This window comes from Phasianus colchicus, unplaced genomic scaffold, assembly GCF_987193195.1.
Source record: "Phasianus colchicus unplaced genomic scaffold, bPhaCol1.hap1.1 HAP1_SCAFFOLD_57, whole genome shotgun sequence".
NCBI classification, from domain to species: Eukaryota; Metazoa; Chordata; class Aves; order Galliformes; family Phasianidae; genus Phasianus; species Phasianus colchicus.
In genome coordinates, this window is record NW_028325234.1 from 275,001 (window position 1) to 282,500 (window position 7,500).

Genomic DNA, 7,500 nt, shown 5'->3' on the forward strand with positions numbered 1-7,500 from the left:
TATTTATTGGTGGGCTCGCGTGTGCGTACGTGCGTGCGTGCGAGCGAGCGTGCGCGCGTGATTTTTACTTTTTTTTTGCTGCGTTTTTCATTTTTATTTTTTTCCTTTGTTTTTATGTTTTCTTTCTTTCTTTTCTATCTTCTGTTCCGTCTCGTTTAACTTCGAACGTTTCAGCTTCTGTTTTTCTATTTTTTGAAATCTTTTTTTATGTTTATTTCTTTTAGCTTTCCCATCTCATCGTTCAAAATATCAAAAATATTTTTCTACGTACCTGTCTGCTTGCTCGCTCGCTCGCTCGTTTGTTTGCTTCCTCGCTTGCGGGCGTACGTTTTTCCCAATGCTTTTTGAACCTCTGTCTAGTTGTTTATTTCTCTGTTTATTGATTTGTCGGCTCTCTCTCTCTCTCTCTCTCTCGCGTGCGTGCGTAGGCCCGGCCCGGCCCGGCCCGGCAGGCCCTCGCGAGGCGCGGGAGGTCGCGACGGGGATGCGGGTAGAGCCGGCGGCCGGCGCCTGAGGCCTTCCTTGCCCCCGCCCGCCCTGCACACGCACCCCCCCCCCTCCCCCCGCCCCCGGCCCCAGCCTTGACCCCTGACCCTCCCTCTCCCAGGCAGATGCGATTTTTAATTTCGTTTTTTTTTTTTCCTTTTTAAATGTTCCTTGACTTTCCTCGTTGTTCTGATCTTTTCATTTCATTTTATCTTTTGTTTTCCTATTTGTAGGCCCGGCTCGGGATGGCGGGCCCACGCCGAGGCGCGGGCGGTCGTGACGGGGTGGCGGTATGCCGCCACAGCCGCCGCTGCATTCCCCCCCCCCCCCCCCCCTCCTCTTAACGTCCGTCCCGTGCCCCGTCGTCGTCCCCCCCCCCCCCCCCCACCCAACACCCCTCGGCCCCCACCGCCCGGACTCGCCTCAACGTGATTTTTCTTTACCTATGGTTCTTTCCGTTTAGACTTCTGCCGTTTTCAGCTTTTTTAAAACTTTTCCATTTATATATGATGTTTCTCCGATTCCCCCCCAATATTTTTCCATTTGTTTGTTTATTTATTGCTTGGCTTGCTCGCTCGCTCACTCGCTCGCTCGCCCGTGCGTGCGTGATTTTTTTTTTTTTAATTTTAATTTAATTTTTTCCTGTGTTTTTATGTTGTCTTGTTTAGCTTCAAACGTTTCAGCTTCTCTTTTTCTAACTTTTTTTTTAGTTCTTTTTTTTTTTCTTTTTTAATTTTCCTCCTTATTTATTCATTCCATTAAAATATTTTCCTACGTACCTTTTCGCTTGCGTGCGTGCTGGCGGCTGCCCGCCTGAGCCCCCCCCCCCCCCCTCCTTTTTCTTTCTTTCTTTCTTTCTTTCTTTCTTTCTTTCTTTCTTTCTTTCTTTCTTTCTTTCTTTCTTTCTTTTTCTTTTCTTTTTCTTTTTCTTTTCTTTTCTTTTTTTCCCCCTCCGTGTTCCTGCTTTTCTGTTTTCGATTTTTCAGAAGCTTCTTAATTTTTGTATGTTTTTCTGATTTTTTTTGAACTTTTTTCCGTTTCTTTCTTTAGTTATTGGCTTAATTCATATATTTATCTATCTACCCATCCGTCTGCCTGTCTCCCCGTCCATTTGCTTGCTTGCTCGCTTGCTCGCTCGCCCGCTCCCGCGCGCGTGCGTTTGAGTAGGCCCGGCCCGGCCCGGCGCGCCCTTCCGTTGGGAAGAAGGGGGTCGCGACGGGCTTACGGGTAGATCTCGCGGCCGGCCACCTGAACTTCCCAGCGCGCAAAGCCTAAACCTGACCCTTACCCTAACCTCGCCCGCCTACCCTAACCCTAGCCCTAACCCGCCCTCTCCCGGACGTGCCCCGCCCGACTGGCCCGCTTTTCTGCAGCACCTGTAGACGTATTCTTCTTTCTCTCTCTCTTTCTCTCTTTCTCCCGCCCCCCCCCTCCCCCCCCCCCCCCCCCCACCTCTTTCTTTCTTTCTCTCTTTTCTTTCCCACCCTAGTCCCCTCCCCCGGCCCCCCGGCCCCTCTTACTTTCTTCTCGAAGACGTCCATCCGACGTCCGTGCGAGCGCTCGTTTGCTCGGTGGTCGTCCGTTCCTTCCTTCCTTCTTCTTGGGGGACGTTGGCCGAGAGAGCTGCGGGATTTGGGTTTTCCGTTATTTCTTCTTCCCGCCTTTCCTTTCTTTTGCCGCTGCCCGTGCCCGTCCCCCTCCACCCACCCGACTCCCACCCTGCCCGATCGGACCGGGTTTGTTCGCCGTTCCCGCCTCCTTTTTTTTTTTTCTTTTTAATTTCATTTTTTACTTTTTTAAGCTCCCTACCTCACCCGCACCCCCCCACACCCCCCTACCCACCACCACCACCACCTCCCACTCCGCCCTCCTCCTCCCCCTCCCCCTCCTCGGTTCCCCCCCCCCCCCCCCCCGCCACCCTCCTTTTTTTTTTTTTTTTTAATTTTTCTCTCTCGCTTCCCTCCGGCGGGCCAGGCCCGATGGCTTCGACCGGTCCCCGCAAACTCCCGCCCCCCCCCCCCCCCCCCCCCCGAAACCGGCCGAGGACCCACCCCCAGCCCGCCACGCGCTTTCTTTCCGTTTCTTTCTATTTTTTCTTTTTTTTCTCTGGGGGGAAAGGGGGGGGGGGGGGGGTGGCCGGGCCGGGGTGGGTGGGTGAGGGAACGGGCACGCCCGCCGCCCGGGAGAGGGGCTCAGGGCGAGCCCGGCGTCCGGATGAGTCGAAGGAACGAATCCCAGACGAACGCACACACCCACCCCCGGGACGGACGAGGCCGTTCCCCGCCGGCCTACCTCTGCCGCCGTCTTCCCGCCATTTCTTTTCCTCCCCGCGCTGACACGAGCGGCCGATCCCGTCGCGAGCCCGCCGGACGTTTCCCGCCCGCCCCGCTACGCGCGGGCGGGGACCCGCCGGCGCCTGCGCGCTTCCGCAGAGGGGGAGTGGGGCGGGGGGGGCGGGGGTGGGGAGTGGGGGGAGGAAGCGGGGGACATAGCGGCGAGCGGGAAAAGCGCCCTCCCCGCCCAAAACACAAACACACACCATCACCACCCCCACCCCGCAAGCCGCGGGCGGATCGGGTTAGAAATACCCGACTCCGAACACCCGGCGCGAAGAGCTACCGGGCCACCGAGCGAAAAGGGAATCAAACGAAAAGTGTCAAACGAGCGAACGCGCACGCAAACACGCGCCGGTAAAATAAACAAACGAACGGACAGACAAACAAACGCACGCGAGACGAACGAGAAGGGGCCTCCGCCGGACCCCGAGCCGCGGCGGCCGCAATGCGGACCCCGCACCGAACCGCGCCGAACGCGGCCGGACGCCCCTCAGAGCGGGGGCGGCCGGCCGCGCCAGCCGCCGACACGCGGAGCCCGAGTACGCCAGGAACGGGCCGGCCCGGGAGCGACCGACTCGGTCGAACCGAGGCGGAGGCGGCGGCGGCGGCGGCGGCGGCTCGGGTACGACGGAAAGACGGCAAGGCCCAGGCGAGCGCCGAACAACCCGGTCGCTGCCGCGGCGGCGGCCGGACTGCGCGCGGTCTATACGGCTCGGCGCGGCTCCGCCGGTCCGCAGCGGCAAGGAGAGGTCGGCAAAAACGGACGGCCGGAGGTCGCTGCGGCGCCGGCCAGGCAGCGGCGGCCACGTCAGCCCGGCTCCGCGCGGTTGCCTGGTCTCCCGCAGCGGGCCAGAGGTCGCTGCGGAGCCGGCCCGGCCGCGGCGGCCACGTCTACCCGGCTCCGCGAGGCTGCATGGCGAGGCGTAGCCGGCCTGGGGTCGCTGCGGCGCCGTTCCTGCAGCGGCGGCCACGTCTACCCGGCTCCGCGAGGCTGCATGGCGCGGCTGCAGCCGCCCAGGGGTCGCTGCGGCGCCGTCCCGGCAGCGGCGGCCACGTCTACCCGGCTCCGCGAGGCTGCATGGCGAGGCGTGGCCGGCCTGGGGTCGCTGCGGCGCCGTTCCGGCATCGGCGGCCACGTCTACCCGGCTCCGCGCGGCTGCCTGGCGCGGCGCAGCCGCCCAGGGGTCGCTGCGGCGCCGGCCCGGCTGCGGCGGCCACGTCTAGCCGGCTCCGCGCGGCTGCCTGGCCCGGCGCGGCCGCCCAGGGGTCGCTGAGGCGCCGGGCCGGCAGCGGTGGCCACGTCTACCCGGCTCCGCGAGGCTGCATGGCGAGGCGTGGCCGGCCTGGGGTCGCTGCGGCGCCGGCCCGGCAGAGGCGGCCACGTCTACCCGGCTCCGCGCGGCTGCCTGGCGCGGCGCAGCCGCCCAGGGGTCGCTGCGGCGCCGTCCCGGCTGCGGCGGCCACGTCTACCCGGCTCCGCGCGGTTGCCTGGTCTCCCGCAGCGGGCCAGAGGTCGCTACGGAGCCGTCCCGGCAGCGGCGGCCACGTCTACCCGGCTCCGGGAGGCTGCCTGGCCTCCCGCAGACGGCCTGGGGTCGCTGCGGCGCCGGCCCAGCAGCCGCGGCCACGTCAGCCCGACTCCGCGCGGCTTCCTTGTGCGGCGCAGCGGGCCCGGCGTCGCTGCGGAGCCGTCCCGGCAGCGGCGGCCACGTCTACCCGGCTCCGCGAAGCTGCATTTCGCGACTGCAGCCGTCCTGGGGTCGCTGGGGCGCAGTTCCGGCATCGGCGGACAAGTCTACCCGGCTCCGCGCGGCTGCATGGCGCGGCTCAACCGGCCTGGGGTCGCTGCGGCGGCGGCCCGGCAGCCGCGGCCACGTCTACCCGGCTCCGCGAAGCTGCATGGCGCGGCGTAGCCGGCCTGGGGTCGCTGCGGCGCCGTTCCGGCATCGGCGGCCACGTCTACCCGGCTCCGCGAGGCTGCATGGCGCGGCTCAACCGGCCTGGGGTCGCTGCGGCGCCGGCCCGGCAGCGGCGGCCACGTCTACCCGGCTCCGCGCGGCTGCCTGGCGCGGCTCAACCGGCCTGGGGTCGCTGCGGCGCCGGCCCGGCGGCGGCGGCCACGTCTACCCGGCTCCGCGAAGCTGCATGGCGCGGCTCAACCGGCCTGGGGTCGCTGCGGCGCCGTTCCGGGAGCTGCGGCCACGTCTACCCGGCTCCGCGCGGTTGCCTGGTCTCCCGCAGACGGCCTGGGGTCGCTGCGGCGCCGGCCCGGCATCGGCGGACGAGTCTACCCGGCTCCGCGCGGCTGCCTGGCGCGGCTCAACCGGCCTGGGGTCGCTGCGGCGCCGGCCCGGCAGCGGCGGCCACGTCTACCCGGCTCCGCGAGGCTGCATGGCGAGGCGTGGCCGGCCTGGGGTCGCTGCGGCGCCGGCCCGGCAGAGGCGGCCACGTCTACCCGGCTCCGCGCGGCTGCCTGGCGCGGCGCAGCCGCCCAGGGGTCGCTGCGGCGCCGTCCCGGCTGCGGCGGCCACGTCTACCCGGCTCCGCGCGGTTGCCTGGTCTCCCGCAGCGGGCCAGAGGTCGCTACGGAGCCGTCCCGGCAGCGGCGGCCACGTCTACCCGGCTCCGCGAAGCTTCATTGCGCGACTGCAGCCGTCCTGGGGTCGCTGCGGCGCAGTCCCGGCATCGGCGGACGAGTCTAACCCGGCTCCGCGAGGCTGCATGGCGCGGCGTAGCCGGCCTGGGGTCGCTGCGGCGCCGTTCCGGCATCGGCGGCCACGTCTACCCGGCTCCGCGCGGCTGCCTGGCGCGGCGCAGCCGCCCAGGGGTCGCTGCGGCGCCGGCCCGGCAGCGGCGGCCACGTCTACCCGGCTCCGCGAGGCTGCATGGCGCGGCGTAGCCGGCCTGGGGTCGCTGCGGCGCCGCCCCGGCTGCGGCGGCCACGTCTACCCGGCTCCGCGAAGCTGTACGGCGCGGCTCAACCGGCCTGGGGTCGCTGCGGCGCCGTTCCGGCAGCGGCGGCCACGTCTACCCGGCTCCGCGCGGTTGCCTGGTCTCCCGCAGACGGCCTGGGGTCGCTGCGGCGGCGGCCCGGCGGCGGCGGCCACGTCAGCCCGACTCCGCGAAGCTGCATGGCGCGACTGCAGCCGTCCTGGGGTCGCTGCGGCGCCGTTACGGCATTCGGCGGACGAGTCTACCCGGCTCCGCGCGGCTGCCTGGCGCGGCTCAACCGGCCTGGGGTCGCTGCGGCGCCGGCCCGGCAGCGGCGGCCACGTCTACCCGGCTCCGCGCGGCTGCACGGCGCGGCGTAGCCGGCCTGGGGTCGCTGCGGCGCCGTTCCGGCAGCAGCGGCCACGTCTACCCGGCTCCGCGCGGCTGCCTGGCGCGGCTCAACCAGCCTGGTGTCGCTGCGGCGCCTTTTCGGCAGCGGCGGCCACGTCTACCCGGCTCCGCGCGGTTTCCTTGGTCTCCCGCAGCGGGAAGAGGTCGCTGCGGAGCCGGCCCGGCAGCGGCGGCCACGTCTACCCGGCTCCGCGAGGCTGCATGGCGAGGCGTAGCCGGCCTGGGGTCGCTGCGGCGCCGTTCCGGCATCGGCGGCCACGTCTACCCGGCTCCGCACTGCTGCCTGGCGCGGCGCAGCCGCCCAGGGGTCGCTGCGGCGCCGGCCCGGCAGCGGCGGCCACATCTACCCGGCTCCGCGAGGCTGCATGGCGAGGCGTAGCCGGCATGGGGTCGCTGCGGCGCCGTTCCGGCAGCGGCGGCCACGTCTACCCGGCTCCGGGAGGCTGCCTGGCCTCCCGCAGACGACTGGGGTCGCAGCGGCGGCCCGGTAGCCGCGGCCACGTCAGCCCGGCTCCGCGCGGCTGCCTGGAGCGGCGCAGCCGGCCCGGCTTCGCCGCGGAGCCGTCCCGGCAGCTGCGGCCACGTCTACCCGGCTCCGCGAAGCTTCATTGCGCGACTGCAGCCGTCCTGGGGTCGCTGCGGCGCAGTTCCGGCATCGGCGGACGAGTCTAACCCGGCTCCGCGCGGCTGCATGGCGCGGCTCAAGCGGCCTGGGGTCGCTGCGGCGCCGGCCCGGCAGCGGCGGCCACGTCTACCCGGCTCCGGCGGCTGTTCGCGTCTTTTGTGTGTGGGGGGGGCGCTGCTGCTACGGTGCGGCCAGAGGCGTCGCTCTAATTCTCTGCCTCCAGTTATGTCGAGGTAAAGGTCGGCTGCTGTCGGAGCCTTTGCCGGTAGTCGGCGTCGTCGTCCGTGGAGCTTTCTTTTCGGATGCCTTTACTTTTCGTCGGTAGGAGAGAGTGCGGACTCTGCTCCGGAGATCGGTGGTGAGCGGGCGCTCGCGAGCTGGGTTGACCGGCCGGCCAGACGGGTTTCGGCGGCGGTCGGCGGTGGCGGCGGCTCTCTGGGGCATCGGTTCGTGTGGTCGATCCGGTCGCTTCGGTTTGTCCGTCGCGCCCCGTCCCGCCGTTCGGTGGTGGGTTAAGGCGGTCTCCCGGGCGAGCGGCGAAAAAAAGCCGGGCAAGGCGAGAGAGAGCTGTGCGGGTGAAATAGCCGGCTCCCGCGCCGCCCAGGGCGAACCCGAGAAGGCGAGAGAGAACAATCGAACGAACGGGGGAAGCCGGCTGCAGCGCTCGCTGGCGCGAAGCGGAGAAAGCGAGAGAGAAAGCGAGCGCGGAGA